This window comes from Cynocephalus volans, chromosome 12 (assembly GCF_027409185.1).
Source record: "Cynocephalus volans isolate mCynVol1 chromosome 12, mCynVol1.pri, whole genome shotgun sequence".
In the NCBI taxonomy this organism is placed as follows: domain Eukaryota; kingdom Metazoa; phylum Chordata; class Mammalia; order Dermoptera; family Cynocephalidae; genus Cynocephalus; species Cynocephalus volans.
This window is the reverse complement of record NC_084471.1, coordinates 64829657-64847297: the sequence shown is the minus strand read 5'-3', so window position 1 is coordinate 64847297 and position 17641 is coordinate 64829657. Positions and strand designations below refer to the sequence as shown.

The 17641-nt window shown below is 37.1% G+C and overlaps 1 pseudogene; it reads left to right on the top strand.

Annotated features, from left to right (window-relative positions):
- Positions 1–15785: 15785 nt before the first annotated feature.
- On the top strand, positions 15786–17231 carry LOC134391688 (olfactory receptor 6C3-like; annotated as a pseudogene).
- The last annotated feature ends 410 nt before the right edge of the window (positions 17232–17641 follow it).

The window sequence follows — 17641 nt, the reverse complement described above, 5'->3', positions numbered from 1 at the left end:
GTATTTTATTTTTTTAATTTATTGTAAATAGAATGTTTTCATGATTTCTTTTTCAGAATGTTTGCTGTTATTGTATAAAAATGCTACAGATTTTTGTATGTTGGTTTTGTATCCCACAATTTTATTGAATTTGTTTATGAATTTTTACAATTTTTTTGGTATAATCTTTAAGGATATATATATATATATATAATCATGTCATCTGCAAACAGGGACAATTTAACTTTTTCCTTTATAATTTGGATTTCTTTTATTTCTTTCTTTTGTCTAATTGTTCTTGCTGGAATTTCCAGTGCTATGCTGAAAGAAGTGGCAAGAATGCCCATACACATAGTGTTGCTGATCTTATAGGAAAAGATTTCAACTTTAATACATTAAGTATGATGTTAACTATGGGTTTGTCATATATGGCCTTTACTTTGTTTAGGTACATCCATTCTGCACATAATTCATTGAGAATTTTTATTGTAAGAAGATGTTGAATTTTTTCAAATGCCTTCTACGCATGCATTTAAAATGATTATATGGGTTTTGTCCTTCATATTCTTAATTTGGTGTATTGCATTTATTTATTTTTTATTTTCTAATTAATTAATAAGCATTCACTAGTTTTTTTCAGGATTTATTTATTTTTATTTTTTAATATTATTTATTATAAGCATATTATTCTTAGAAATCATGATTTTTTTCTTTGTGCCCTTTACCCAACCTATCCCTTCCCAAACCCCATTTATGTATGTTAAACCATCCTTGCATCTCTAGGATAAATCCCACTTGCTCATGGTGAATGAACTTCTCAATGTGTTGTTGAATTCTGTTTGCTAGTATTTTCTTGAGGATCTTTTCATCTGTGTTTCTTAACGATGTGGACCTGTAGCTTTCTTTTCTAGTAATATCTTTGTCTGGCTGTGTTATCAGGGTAATGCCCACCTCATAAAGTGAATTTGGCAGTATTCTTTCATCTTCAGTTTTTTGGAAGAGTTTCAGAAGAATTGATATATTTTTTTCTTTAAATGCTTGATAGAATTCACCTGTGAGACCATCAGGTACTGGGCTTTTCTTTGATTGGGAGACTTTTATTACTAATTATTTTCCTTACTCATTATTCGTCTATTCATGTTTTCTCTTTATCTATAATTTAATCTTGGTAGGTTGTGTGTGTCAAGGAATTTATCCATCTCCTCTAGGATATCCAACTTGTTGACATATAATTGTTCATAATAGCCTCTTATGATCTTTGTATTTCTGTTGTATCAGTTGTAATGTCACTTTTTAGTTTGATTTTATTTATTTAACCCTTCTCTCTTTTTTTCTTAGTCTAGCTAAGGTTTGTCTTTTTGTTTATCTTTTCAAAAAACAAACTCGTCATTTTGTTTATCTTTTCTATTGTTTTGCTGGTCTCTTTATTTCTGCTCTGACTGTCATTGTTTTTTCTCTTCTGCTAACTTTGGGCTTTGTTTGTTCTTGTTTTTCTAGTTCCTCGATGTGCAATGTTAGGTTGTTCCTTTGAGTTCTTTTCTCTTTTGTCAATATAGGCATGTACTTATTGCCACAAACTTCCCTCCTAGGACTGCTTTTAGGGTATCACATATGTTTTTGTGTGTTCTGTTTCCATTTTTATTTTTCTCATGAAAGTTTTTGATTTTCTTTTAATGTTTTCATTGACCCATTCATTGTTCAGAAGCAAGTTGTTTAATTTTCAGGTATTTGTAAGTTTTCTGAAGTTCCCTCCTGTTATTGATTTCTAGTTTTATACCATTGTGATTGGAAAAGATACATGATACAATTTTAATCATTTTAAATTTGTTAAGACATGTTTTGTGGCCTAACATATGATTTACCCCAAAGAATGTTCCATGTGTAGTTGAGAATGTGTTATTCTACAACTATAGGATGAAATGTTCTGTGTATGTCTGTTAAGTTCATTTGGTCTGGAGGGTAGTTTATTTGATATTTTCATATTGATTTTCTGCCTAAATGATGTATCCATTACTAAAAGTGGGGTGATAAAGTTCCCAACTATTATTTCATTGCAGTCTATTATTTCCTTTAGATATATTAATATTTGCTTTATATATTTAGGTACTTCAATGTTTGGTGCATATAAACCTACAATTGTTATCTCTTGCTGTATTGTCTCCTTTCTCATTATATCATTTTATGTGTCCCTTTTTAACAGGTTTTGACTTAAAGTATATTTTATCTTACATATGTATAGATGCTCCTGCTCCCTTTTTGTTTTTATCTGTATTAAATATATTGTTCTATTTCTTCACTTTCTGTCTATGTGTTTCCTCATAGGTAAAGTAAGGTCTCTTGTAGGCAGAATATAGTTAGGACTTGTTTCTTGGTTTTGTTTTGTTTTTGATTTTAAAATCCATTCTGTCATTCTATGTCTTTTGACTGGAGAATTTAATCCATTTACATTTAAGGTAATTACTGATAGGTAAGAACTTACTACTGCCATTTTGTTAATTGTTTTCTGATTGTTTTGTAAATGCTTTGTCCCTTTATTCCTCTCTTGTTGCCTTTCTTTTGTAGTAAAGTGATTCTCTCTGGTGTTATGTTTTGATTTCCTGCTTTTTATTTTCTGCTTTGTAGTTACCCTGAAGCTTACAAAAACATCTTACACTTATTTTAAGATGTTAACAACCTTTTATTGAAAAAAACACAAAAAACAAGAACAAAAAATCATACAATTTTATTTCACTGCCTTCCCTATGTTTTGAATTCTTTTTATTGATTATGCATATTCGCAGGGTACAAAGGTGACTGTCACCACCTGTGCACAAGATATGATGATCAGTTCAATAGTATCAGCATGCCCATTGCCATAAATTGCAATTGTTCCCCATGTCCCCACCCAACCTCTCCCTGACCACCCTCCCTGTGCACCTCTCCCCCTTGCAATCCAAGGTATATTCTCTCCCTTTGCAAGTCTAATGCACCACTATGGTTTTCTTTTCCTTCCTTCTTTTTCTCTTAGCTCCCCTTTAATGAGTGAGGACATGCAGTGTTTTCCCTCTGTCCCTGACTAATTTCACATAACATAATTCTCTCCATGCTCATCTATGTTGCTGTAAATGGCAGAATTTCATTCCTTTTTATGGCAGAGTAATATTCCATGATACACACACACACACACACACACACACACACACACACACACCACATTTTCCTTATGCAGTCATCCTTCCATGGACATTTAGGTTGGTTCCATATTTGGCTATTGTAAATAAAGCTGCAATCAGCATGAGAGTGCAGGCATCCCTTCAAAATCATGATTCCCATTCCTTTGGGTATATAGCTAGAAGTGGGATTGCTGGATTGTATGGTATATCTATCTGTAGTTGTTTGAGAAATCTCCATACTGTTTTCCACAGAGGTTATACTAATTTACAGTCCCACCAACCATGTTGGTGGGGAGTTTCCCTCTCATAACATCCTCTCCAGCATTTGTTATTCTAGTCTTTTTGATTATGGCCAGTCTAACTGGGTGTGATGATATCACAATGTGTTTTTATTTTCATTTCTCTGATGATTAGTGATGTAGAACATTTTTGAAGTACCTGTTGGCCATGTGTAAATCTTCCTTTGAAAATGTCTATTCAGCTCCTTTGCTCATTTTTTAATCGGTTTGTTTTTTATTGTATAGTTGTTTGTCTTGTATATTCTGAAGATTAATCCCTTGTTAGATATATAGTTTGCAAATGTTTTCCTCAATTCTGTAGGTTGTCATTTCAATCTGTTGATTGTTTTCTTTGCTGTGCAGAAGGTTTTTAGTTTGATATAATCCGATTTATTTACTTTTTTTTCTTTTGTTGCTTGTGCTTTTGGGCTCTATACAGGCTCTTCACTAAATGGTGCCAGGACAATTGGATATCCATTTGCAGAAGAATGAAACTATTCCCGCACCTCTCACCATATACCAAAATCAACTCAAAATGAATTAAAGACATAAGTATAGGACCTGAAGCTATAAAACTAGTAACAGAAAACTTACGGGAGACACTTCAGAAAGTAGGACTGGGCAAAGAATTTATGAATAAGAGCCCATTTCGAATTTTTGATGAAACATTTTTTATTTTTTATATTGCATATCCCTTAACAAATTGGGACAAAATTTTTAATACTTTTTTCCTTTTAACCTTTATACTAAAGATATGTGATTTACACACACTATTACAGTATTAGAGTATTCTGAATTTGACTATGTACTTGCTTTTATTTTATTATTTATTTATTTATTTATTTATTTTTTAAATTTTATTTTGTCGATATACATTGGGGCTGACTATTGCTCCCCATCAACAAAATCTCCCCCCCTTCTCCCTCCCCCTCTCCCCCCCAACAATGTCCTTTCTGTTTGCTTGTCATATCAACTTCAAGTAATTGTGGTTGTTATATCTTCTTCCCCGCCCCCCCGGTTTCTGTGTATGTGTGTGTGTCAGTGTGAGTGTGTGTGCGTGTGTGTGTGTGTGTGTGTGTGAATTTATATATTAATTTTTAGCTCCCACCAATAAGTGAGAACATGTGGTATTTCTCTTTCTGTGCCTGACTCGTTTCACTTAATATAATTCTCTCAAGGTCCATCCATGATGTTGCAAATGGCAGTATTTCATTCGTTTTTGTAGCTGAGTAGTATTCCATTGTGTAGATGTACCACATTTTCCGTATCCACTCATCTGATGAGGGGCATTTGGGCTGGTTCCAACTCTTGGCTATTGTAAAGAGTGCTACAATGAACATTGGGGAACAGGTATACCTTCGACTTGATGATTTCCATTCCTCTGGGTATATTCCCAACAGTGGGATGGCTGGGTCGTATGGTAGACCTAATTGCAATTGTTTAAGGAACCTCCATACCATTTTCCATAGAGTCTGCACCATTTTGCAGTCCCACCAACAATGTATGAGAGTTCCTTTTTCTCCGCAGCCTCGCCAGCATTTATCGTTCATAGTCTTTTGGATTTTAGCCATCCTAACTGGGGTTAGATGGTATCTCAATGTGGTTTTGATTTGCATTTCCCAGATGCTGAGTGATGTTGAGCATTTTTTCATATGTCTGTTGGCCATTTGTATATCTTCCTTAGAGAAATGCCTACTTAGCTCTTTTGCCCATTTTTTAATTGGGTTGCTTGTTTTCTTCTTGTAAAGTTGTTTGAGTTCCTTATATATTCTGGATATTAATCCTTTGTCAGATGTATATTTTGCAAATATTTTCTCCCACTCTGTTGGTTGTCTTTTAACTCTTTTAATTGTTTCTTTTGCTGTGCAGAGGCTTTTTAGTTTGATATAATCCCATTTGTTTATTTTTCCTTTGGTTGCCCGTGCTTTTGGGGTCGTATTCATGAAGTCTGTGCCCAGTCCTATTTCCTGAAGTGTTTCCCCTATGTTTTCTTTAAGAAGTTTTATTGTCTCAGGGTGTATATTTAAATCCTTAATCCATTTTGAGTTGATTTTAGTATACGGTGAGAGGTATGGATCTAGTTTCATTCTCCTGCATATCGATATCCAGTTATCCCAGCACCACTTGCTGAAGAGGCAGTCCCTTCCCCAGTGAATAGGCTTGGTGCCTTTGTCAAAGATCAGATGGCAGTAAGTGTGTGGGTTGATTTCTGGATTCTCTATTCTATTCCATTGGTCAGTGTGTCTGTTTTTATGCCAGTACCATATTGTTTTGGTTATTATAGCTTTGTAGTATAGCTTAAAGTCAGGTAGTGTTATGCCTCCAGCTTTATTTTTTTTGCTGAGCATTGCTTTGGCTATTCGTGGTCTTTTATTGTTCCATATAAATGTCTGCATAGTTTTTTCCATTTCTGAGAAAAATGTCTTTGGAATTTTGATGGGGATTGCATTGAATTTGTATATCACTTTGGGTAGTATGGACATTTTCACTATGTTGATTCTTCCAATCCAAGAGCATGGAATATCTTTCCATCTTCTTGTATCCTCTCTAATTTCTCTCAGCAGTGGTTTGTAGTTCTCATTATAGAGATTTTTCACATCCTTGGTTAACTCAATTCCTAAGTATTTTATTTTTTTGGTGGCTATTGTAAATGGGCAGGCTTTCTTGATTTCTCCTTCTGCATGTTCACTATTGGAGAAAAGAAATGCTACTGATTTTTGTGTGTTGATTTTGTATCCTGCTACTGTGCTGAAATCATTTATCAATTCCAACAGTTTTTTTGTAGAGGTTTTAGGCTGTTCGATATATAGGATCATGTCATCTGCAAACAGGGACAGTTTGACTTCATCTTTTCCAATCTGGATGCCCTTTATTTCCTTCTCTTCTCTGATTGCTCTGGCTAGTACTTCCAACACTATGTTGAATAGGAGTGGTGAGAGTGGGCATCCTTGTCTAGTGCCTGCTCTTAAAGGAAAAGCTTTCAGCTTTTCCCCATTCAGGATGATATTCGCTGTGGGTTTGGCATATATAGCTTTAATTATGTTGAGATACTTTCCCTCTGTACCTAACTTATAGAGGGTCTTTGTCATGAATGAGTGCTGAACTTTATCAAATGCTTTTTCAGCATCTATAGAGATGATCATATGGTCCTTGTGTTAGACTTTATTCATATGGTGTATCACATTTATTGATTTGCGTATGTTGAAACAACCTTGCATCCCTGGGATGAATCCCACTTGATCGTGATGAATAATTTTTCGTATGTGTTGCTGTATTCTGTTTGCTAGTATTTTAGTGAGGATTTTTGCATCTATATTCATCAAGGATATCGGCCTGTAGTTTTCTTTTTTTGGTTATATCTTTACCTGGCTTTGGTATCAGGATGATGTTTGCTTCATAGAATGAGTTTGGGAGATTTGCGTCCGTTTCAATCTTTTGGAATAGTTTGTAAAGAATCGGTGTCAATTCCTCTTTGAATGTTTGGTAAAATTCTGCTGTGAATCCATCTGGTCCTGGGCTTTTCTTTGTTGGGAGCCTTCTGATAACAGCTTCAATCTCCTTTATTGTTATTGGTCTGTTCAAATTTTCTACGTCTTCACGGTTCAGTTTTGGGAGCTTGTGTGTGTCCAGAAATTTATCCATTTCCTCCAGATTTTCAAATTTGTTGGCGTATAGTTGTTTATAGTAGTCTCGAATGATTCCTTGTATTTCAGATGAATCAGTTGTAATATCGCCTTTTTCATTTCTAATTTTTGTTATTTGAGTCTTCTCTCTTCTTTTTTTTGTTAGCCATGCTAATGGTTTGTCAATTTTATTTAACTTTTCAAAAAAACAACTTTTTGATTTTTAATCTTTTAAATTGTTTTTTGGTTTTCAATTTCATTCAGTTCTGCTCTAATCTTAATGATTTCTTTCCGTCTGCTAACTTTAGGTTTGGATTGTTCTTGTTTTTCTAGTTCTTTAAGGTGAAGTGTTACGTTGTTCACTTGCCATCTTTCTATTCTTCTGAAGTGAGCGTTTAATGCAATAAATTTCCCCCTCCATGCTGCTTTTGCAGAATCCCACAGGTTTTGGTATGATGTATCATTGTTTTCATTAGTTTCAATAAATTTTTTGATTTCCTGCTTGATTTCTTCTTGGACCCATGTGTCATTTAGTAGAATGCTGTTTAAATTCCATGTGTTTGTATAGTTTCCAGAGTTTCGTTTGTTATTAATTTCTAGTTTTAATCCATTGTGGTCTGAGAAGATACATGGGATAATTCCAATTTTTTTGAATTTATTGAGACTTGATTTGTGACCTAATATGTGATCTATCCTGGAGAATGATCCATGTGCTGATGAGAAGAATGAATATTCTGAAGTTGTTGGATGGAATGTTCTGTAGATATCTGCCAATTCCAATTGTTCTAGAGTCTTGTTTAGATCTTGTGTTTCTCTACTGATTCTTTGCCTAGATGATCTGTCTAATATTGACAGTGGGGTGTTCACGTCCCCTGCTATTATGGTGTTAGTGTCTATTTCCCTCTTTAGGTCTAATAGAGTTTGTTTTATAAATCTGGCTGCTCCAACATTGGGTGCGTACATATTTATGATTGTTATGTCTTCTTGATGGATCAGTCCTTTTATCATTAAGTAGTGGCCCTCATTGTCTCTTTTTATGGTTTTTAGTTTAAAGTCTATTTTGTCAGATATAAGAATAGCTACTCCAGCTCGTTTTTCTTTTCTGTTTGCATGGTAAATCTTTTTCCATCCTTTCACTCTTAGTCTATGTGAATCTTTATGGGTGAGGTGGGTCTCTTGTAGACAGCATGTAGTTGGGTCCTCCTTTTTCATCCAGCCAGCCAGTCTGTGTCTTTTGATTGGGGAATTTAAGCCTTTTACATTAAGAGTTGTTATTGAAAGGTGTTGATTTATTCCTAGCATTTTATTGGTTGTTTGGTTGTCTTAGGTATCTTTTGTTCCTTGCTTTCTGATTTACTGTTTGGTTTCTGTGTTTGTTGGTTCCTTAGGTTGTAGATAGCGTTTTTGTTAGCTTGTTTTCTCTTCATGAATGCCATTTTTATTATACTAGTGGGTTTTGATTTTTCTTGGGTTTTTATGGCAGTGGTAGTTATTTTTCAGGAACCAAACCCAGTACTCCCTTGAGGATTTCTTGTAAGGGTGGTCGTGTGGTTATGAACTCCCGCAGTTTTTGTTTGTCTGAGAAATATACTCTTTGCCCTTCATTTCGGAAGGATAGCCTTGCAGGGTAGAGTATTCTTGGCTGGCAATCTTTGTCTTTTAGTATTTTGAAAATATCATCCCATTCCTTTCTAGCTTTTAGGGTTTGTGATGAAAAGTCTGATGTTAGCCTGACTGGGGCTCCCTCATAGGTGATTTGACGCTTCTCTCTTGCAGCTTTTAAGATTCTCTCTTTGTCTCTGAGTTTTGCCAATTTGGCTATGACATGTCTTGGAGAAGGCCTTTTTGGGTTGAATACGTTTGGAGATCGTTGAGCTTCCTGGATCTGAAGATCTGTAATTTTTCCTATACCTGGGAAGTTTTCTGCCACTATTTTGTTGAATATGTTTTCAATGGAATCTCCATTTTCTTCCCCTTCTGGAATACCCATGACTCAGATATTTGAGCGCTTATGGTTGTCTGATATCTCTCTCAGATTTTCTTCAATGTCCTTGATTCTTTTTTCTTTCTTTTTGTCTGCTTGTGTTATTTCAAACAGCCCATCTTCAAGTTCAGAGGTTCTCTCTTCAACTTCGACAAGCCTATTGGTTAAACTCTCCATTGTGTTTTTTATTTGGCTGAATAACTTCTTCAGTTCAGCAAGTTCTGCTACATTTTTTTTCAGGACATCGATTTCCTTGTTCATTTCCTCTTTCAGGTCCTGTATACTTTTCCTCATTTCATCATGATGTCTATCTGTGTTTTCTTGTATCTCTTTCAGTTTCCTTAGCATTATCACTCAAAATTCCTTGTCAGTCATTTCAAGGGCTTCTTGTTCTATAGGATCTAGAGTTTGAGATTTATTAACTTTTGGTGGTGTACTTTCTTGATTTTTGTATTTCTGGTGTCTTTTTTTTGGTGTTTATTCATTGTGGCAGGGGGTTTCACAGTCCACCGGTTTGAGACTAATGACTAACTAGGATGTTGCTGTGGTTGCCAATTTCGTATGGCTCCCTCCGTGACTGCTCAGTTGTCCTCTAGTGCCTTGTGTGTGTGGTTGCCTCGGGTATTGGGCTTCTCCGGGGAGCCACCTTTCTGGTCAGCTAGGACTCTGCTGGGGTAGTGGATCACGTACCACAGGGTGTATGATCTCTGTTGAGCTTTCACTTCCTGTGCAGGACTTTTCCCTGTTCTGTGTGCTCTGGCCCAAGCTGTTGGATCGTGCAGTGGCGACCCCACTGGGTGTGTGGTTTCTCTCGAGTCTCCCCCTCTCTGGCCGCATGTCTCCCCACTCTGTGGGCACTGTGCTGGGCTGGGGCGTGTCTTCTGCAACCCTCATCTATCAGCTGGGCCTTCAAGACCCTGCTCGGCACCGCCTCGCCCAGGAAGTCTACCAGGTTTCTGGTAGGCACAGACAACCAGTCTCTCTGGGTGCCTTTGTAGCACTGTGTAGATCTTTCTTGGGTCTTGTTCACCTTTGTATCCCCCCGGCATAGACTGAATCTAGTGCCCACCTGCAGCCTGCTCTCTGGCAGGTTCCAGCAGACCTGGGAACTCTCCTACCACACTATTCCCAACCAGAAATTGGTTAGGCTTTTTTCCGAACTGGGGCCGCAGAGATGGTATCTGCCTCCCAGTAACAGGAAGTTTACCAGCGACCGGAGTCCAGGGTGTGGTGGAGTGACAGTCGGCCCGCCCGTAATTCCTTGCCCTCCCGACACTGGCTGGGGACTCCCCCCGCCACCAGCCCCGCCCGAGAACCCCGGAGGGAGTAGGAGGGGAGGCCGGCCCGCAGGCTCCAGAAAGCCCGGCGCCAGGCCAAGCAAGTGGGAAGGCTCAGTGAGGTGCCAAGCTGGGCGGAGCTGCCAGCACCTGGGAAAATGGAGGGAGCCCCGGGGCGGTGAGTGGCCTGGTGATGCAGGCGGGAGCTGGGTGGGCATCAGCCCCCCAAACAGAGCTGGGCCAGGGGTCACTCACAGTGCTGTGCCAGGTCGGGTGCTCACTCTCTGCCTCTGGTTTGTTGCCTTCCCTGTTCTCTGCCGCTGAGGCCTCGGGCTGTTCAGTCGTGGCGCGGCTCGGGCACTCCCAGGAATCTTCTTTAATGCTGGCCTGAAACCTCGAATCCTGAATAGGGCAGCTGGCCGCCTTCAGCTCGGCCCCGGCCTCCAGGATCGTGTCTGCATCCACAGCAGCCCTGGCGCCGTGTTCCCTGTTTCGAGACTCGCTTTTGCAGGTAAGAAACAGTTCTTTTCCTGCTCCACACTTCAAAGCTGTTGCCTGTAAATGAGGCAGCCTCTCCTGCCGGGGGCAAAGTGGCGGTCCGCCCCCACGACCAGCCTACTATATACTTACTTTTAGCAGCGAGTTTTATACTTTTTGTTGTTACTCATTAGCATCTTTGTTTTCAAGCTTGAAAAACTTTCCTCTCATGTTTTCTTTTTTAATCGAGTAGAACTGATGCTTATGAACTTCCTCAGCTTTTGAAATCTTTTCTGTGTTTTCTCGTATCGGGTGACAGTTTTTTTCCTTCTGCTTTTTGAATATATCATCCCACTATCTTTTGGCTGTATGGTTTCTGCTGAGAAGTTTCCTGCTAGCTGTTTTGGAACTTCTGTGTATATTATTTGCTTCTTTCTCTTGTTGCTTTCAGAATCCTCTCTTCGTTTTTGAATTTTGACTGTTTCATTATAATATGTCTTTGAGTAGTCTTCTTTGAATTGAACCTGATTGGAGACCATTCATCTTCCTGCAGCTAGATATTTAATCTTTCTCTAGGTTTAGAAAGTTCTCTGCTACTATTTTATTAAATGTGCTTTCTACCCTTTTATCTTTCTTTTCTCTTTCTTTAACAGCTATGACTCAAAAATTTGCTTTTTTCATGATCTCTGTTAACTATCATAAGCTTTCTTCATTTATTTTCATTCTTTTTTCTTTTTTATTCTCTGAATGTGTATTTTAAAACAGTCTGTCAGAGTTCACCTATTGTTTCTTCTGCTTAACCAGTTCTGCTGTTGATTTCCCTTCTGCATTGTTTATTCAGTTCATTGTATTTTTCAGCTTGAGGATTTCTGTTTGATTTTTTTAAATGATCTTGATCTCTCTAATAAATTTCTTATTCTGATAACTTATTTTTTTCTACCTTTTGTTGAATTGTTTTTCTGTATTTTCTTGAAGTTTACTGGACATCCTTAAAACAGTTATTTTGAATTCTTTGTCAGGAAGTTTATACATCACCATTTCATTAGGGTCAGTCACTTTATTTTGGCACTTTATTTTGTCCATTTGCTAATGTCATGTTTCCCTAATTGCTTTTTATTTTTGTGGCCATTTGTCAATATCTTTGTATTTGAAGAAGTAGGTACTTATTTTAGTTTTTGCAGACTAGCTTTGTCTGGGAAAGCTCTTCAACAGTCAGCTTATAAAGAGATTCTGGAAAAGTTACCTGGTGTGGTTTCAAAGTCTGAAGTGCTGTGACCAGAATAGTCCTGGGGTGCATGTAAAGCCCAGGGCCACTGAGGCTGCCTGCTGAGGGTTATCCCAAGCCTGGGGTCACTGACTTCTTCCCAGCAGTGGTGTGAGCTGAAGATCAAGTCTGCCACATAAGCCTAAAGCCTAGTGATGCATTATCCCACCAGGCACTAAGGCAGATCTGATGACTTAGTTCTTGGATATTGGCTTGAAGTCTGGAACTATGGGGGTCTTCCCATTACTGAATTTAACTTAGGCAAGCCCAGCATTTGGGTCTAAGGCAATGTCATATGAACACTTCTCTCTCTTTCCCCCAAGTAGATGGTATCTCTCTCTGCATTGTACTTCCTGGGGTAGGGGGAGGCATGACATGTGTAATGTGAAACTGTCCTTCATATCATTATAATTCAACTTTTTCTTATTATTGTATTGCAACCAAGTACTGTAATCTCTTACACAGTTTATTTAACTTTTGTAAAGATATTCTTCTGTGTAGACAGTTGTTCGTATTGATGTTTCTGTGGTGGGACAATTACTGGAGTGTACTATTTCATTATCTTGCTCCACCCCCATCCAATATATTTTCTTCAGAAATTCATTGTTTACATAGTTGAGTGATGTGATCATTTGATGAGTATCTTGAACATAGAGTATTCTGAGATGAGAGTCATATGCAATTAGAATGAGGCAAAGTTTTATATCTTTAACCTTGTTACTAGAGTATGTAAATCTAATTGACTATGTTTTATTAATGGATTAATGAAGTGTCAGAAGGCTGCTGGTTTGGGGAATAGCTAAAAAAGATCAGTTTTAATACCATCTTCTGCTCCTCATTTGCCCATAGTATGTTCCTAGCTGCTATTTGTTCTGTTAGTTTTTATATTCCAGAATATACTGAGACACAAAAAAAGTATTCCAGAATATATAGATCCACAAAAAAAGATTATTTCTACCTTCTATGGTTTCAACAGGTGTTCCAATTCTATAGTCTTTTATGTTCAAAAGTAGAAAGAAAAAAACAACAGTTAACTTAGACAAATTTCAAAACAAAATAATATTCATATAGCCCCACTTTTAATGAAGAAGCAAAGGAAGAAAAGAACTCCAAATGTTCCTAGACATATACATATGCTAGTTTTACACACATACACACTCACATATATATTTACATACATATATAAACATACACATTTATAAATATACACATTTATATGAATAAAATGTTTATATACAAATTGATGCACACATATATTGATGTATGGATAAAAAATATTTATATATAAATTGATACACACATATATATATAAGTGTATGGATAGATTTTGAAACTTAAACTGAATCCCTATGTAGAGGTTTGGGGGCTACATGAATCCTTGAATGTATTTTGACATGAATTAAAAGTTTAGTACAATGGCTCTTTACCTTCTCAATAAGAGAGGAACCACTCATCTGTATATACTGTGAGTCAGATGTGGGCATTAATGTAATAATCACACAAGTACGCTCCTTAAAATAATCATTACCACCATGAATACACAAGGAAGAACAAATCCCACCCGTACAGCACACAGGCAAAGAAGGAAGAGAAGAAAACCTATACAATACTACCTCAAAAAAACAACAAACTCCAAAGTCAAACAACAAGAGGAAAAGAAAGGAGCAAAAGATACCTAAAGCAACCACACAAAAGCAATTAAATGACAGGAGTTAGACAATAGCTTTCAATAGCAATGCTAAATGATTGAACTCCCCACTCAAAAGACATTCAGTGCCCAGGTGGATTAAAAAACTAGGAGTCTATTGTTTAATTTCCATGTTATAGAGTACTGAGTTTCACTTGTTATTAATTTCTAGTTTTAATCTATTGTGGTCTGAAAAGATAGTTGAGGTGATTTTGATTTTTTTAAAGATATTGAGACTTGATTTATGACCTAACATGTGGACTATCTTGGAGAATGTTCTGTGTGATAATAAGAAGAATATGTATTCTGTAGTTTTTGGATGAAATGCTCTATAAATATCTTCCAGGTCCAATTGGTCTAAAGTATAGTTTAAATCCTGTGTTTCTCTGTTGATTTGTTGCCTGGATGATCTGTCCAGTGCTGAAAGGGGGTGTTTAGGTTCCCCACTATTATCATTTTGGGGTCTATCTCTTTTTTTAGGTCTAATAGTGTTTGCTGTATACATCTGGGTGCTTCAGTATTGGGTGTGTATATATTTATGATTGTTATGTCTTTTTGCTGGATGGAGCCCTTTATCATTCTCAGTTATCATTTATCATGTCATCTATCATGTGTCTCTTGAAGACAGCATGTAGTTGGGTCTTACTTTTTGATCCAGTCAGTCAGTCTGTGTCTTTTAAGTAGGGAGTTTAATCCATTTACATCTAGAGTTGTTATGGGGTAGTACAATCTTATTCCTGGCATTTTATGGCTTTTTGTTTAGGTGTTATAAGTATAATTTGTTCCTTTCTTCTACTTTGATTATTGGTCAACAATCTTTATGGGTTTTTTTTTTTTTTTTTTTTGAGGTGGTAAGATTTAGTTTCTTTTATCTTTCTCATTTGCATTTGTGTTTTATACTAGTGGGTTTTGTTCTTGCTTGTGTACTCATGGTAGTGATTATTGTTTTTTGGATTCCAGATGCAGGACTCCCATGAGAATTTCTTGCAGGACTGGTCATGGGAAGATGAACTCCACAGTTTTTCTTTGTCTGGGAAATAAACTATTTCTCCCTCATTTCTGAAGCATAGCTTTGCTGGGTATGGTATTCTTGGCTGACAGGTTTTTGCTTTTAGTATTTTGAATATGTCATTTCACTTTCTTCTTGCCTGTGGAGTTTCAGTTAAGAAGTCTGCTGTTAGTCTGATGCAGGCTCCTTATAAGTGAATTGACACTTTTCTCTTGCTGCTTTTAGAACTCTCTCTTTATCTTTGATCTTTGCCAGTTTGACTATAATGTGTCTTGGAGAGGATCTTTTTGTACCGAAACTGTTTGGAGATCTTTGAGCTTCCTAGATCTGAAGGTCTGTGTCTCTCTCTATACCTGGGAATTTTTCCATTATTATGCCATTGAATAGATCTTTACTGTCTTTACTTTTCTCCTCCCTTTCAGGAACACCCATGATTTGGATGTCTGTGCACTTAAGGTTGTCTTATAGCTCTCTTTGAGATTCTTCATTTTTTAAATTCTTTTTTCCTTTTTCTTGTCTGCCAGAATTGTTTCATAAAGACCATCTTCAAGTTCAGAAATTCTTTCTTCAGCTTGTTCTAATCTGCTGCACAAGCTCTCAGTTGTGTTTTTGATTTCATTGAATATGTCTTTCAGTTCCAGGAGTTCTGCTAACTTCTTTTTTAAGGTATTAATCTCTTTGTAAATTTCATCCTTCATAACCTGGCTATTTTTTCTCATTTCATTGTGCTGTCTTGCAGAGTCCTCTTTTATCTCATTGAGTTCCCTTAATATAGTTACTTGGAATTCTTTTTCAGTCATTTCAAAGGTTTCCTGTTCTATAGGGTCTGGTACTTGAGAGTTACTGAATTCCTTTGGTGGTGTCATATTTTCTGATTTTTTCATATTTCTAGTATCTCTACTTTGATTTTTGGTCATCTGGTAGATCAGTTGCTTCTTCTGTTACTCTGCAGTGGACTTTGAGGAAAAAGGCTTTTTCCTCTTTTTCCAGGTTCTCCAGTGCCTGTCTTTGTGTGAATAAAGTCAAATATGTAATGGGCCACCAGCACAGTGGTCATGGATATTGTTAAGGCAGCAAGCCATCCTTGCAGCAGTATTAGCTGTGGTGGTGGCTGTTGTGGACCACCTTCATGGAAGCTGTGTGAAGCCTCATGGTGATGGCACGGCACACAAGGTCCTGCCTTCTGCATGGGTGGGGGCAAGCCTGGTTGGGTGGCTGGTCTGTTCTCATGCCTGCCTGGGTGCTGCCCTCATCAGTGGTAGCACAGTACAGAGTCCTGCCTTCTGAATGGGATTGGCAGGGGTCTGTCAGGTGGCTGGTCTGTCTTCCTGCCTGCCTGAATGCCTGCCCCATTTGCAGTGGTGTGGTGTGGGTTCCTGCCTTCTGCACAGGCAGGGCAGAGTCTGGCAGGTGGCTCACCTGTTCTCTAATTTCACATATTATTCATCATTATGGAAATGTTAAAAGTGTTATACCCCATTCACAATCCCATTTTAATTTTTTTATATTCTACAGAGGAAACATACATTTTCTATTCTTAAAGAGCCAAGAAAAAAAGATCAGCAATCAAAAAACATGCAGTACCCACAGAATTCATTCTTCAAAAGCTATCAGATGACCTGGAGCTCCAGACTGTGATTTTTCTCTTCTTAATTATCACATATATTAAGTGTCACTGGAAATTTGACCATTTTCACTCTCACCTTGGTGGATTCTCATCTATGGACCCCTGTGTATTTCTTCCTCAGGAACTTCTCTGCATTAGAAATAACCTTTACAACTGTCTGTATCCCTAAATTTCTCAGCACAGTCATCACCAGAGACAAAACTATTTCATGCAACAATTGTGCAGCTCAGTTGTTTTCCTTCATCTTCATGGGTATAACTGAATTTTACCTTCTCAATGCCATGTCCTATGACCACTATGTTGCCATCTACAAACCCCTGCATTATACAACCATCATGAGCAAGAGAGTCTGCATATTGCTTGTCCTGTGTGCTTGGCTGGCAGGATTCTTAAGTATCTTCCCACCAGTGATTCTATCTCTTCAGTTAGATCACTGTGCCTCCAATGTCATTGATCACTGTGCTTATGACTATTTCCCCTTATTGCAATTATCCTGCTCAGACACGTGGCTCCTAGAAGTGATTGGTTTTTACTCTGCTATAGTGATTTTGCTTTTCACTTTGGCATTAATCATTCTGTCCTACCTGTTCATCATTAGGACAATTTTGAGACTCCTGTCTGCCAGTCAGAGAAAAAAGGCATTTCCTACATGCTCCTCTCATGATTGTCACTTCCATTTCTTATGGAAGCTGCATATTCATGTATGTTAATCCTTCTGCAAAGAAAAAGTATCACTGAGCAAAGGAGTAGCTATTCTCAATACTTTTGTTGCTCCCATAATGAATCCATTTATATATATACCCTGAGGAACCAGCAAGTGAAGCAAGCCTTTGAGGACACCATCCAACATGTTATATTTTTCTTTGGTAAATGAAAGTATTAATAACATTGAAAAAATAACATTCTTGTGCATCCCTTTTGATATGCATACCCTCTCAAAATTCTCTCTCATTAAATTATATATTTTTTCCATTTCCATATTAAAATTTCCTCCACCTTGCTCTCAATAAATTTCATAAAACTAAATATTACTCCAAAATTTTCTGAAAATTCAAATATTTTATTTATATGCACTTGGAAGAAGTAAAAATCTAGTTTAATTATTATGATTTTGAATAGCACTGGTTTACATTGGAAGAGATACAGGGCATTTTTTTTTTAAGAACAGAGTGTCAGAGGATGTAGACTTTGGAACTTTTCATTTTTACCAGGTAATAGAAATGAATGTTATTAGAAAATTTGATTCCTTTTGGCATTTCTGTGTAATCAAAAAACCACAATCAT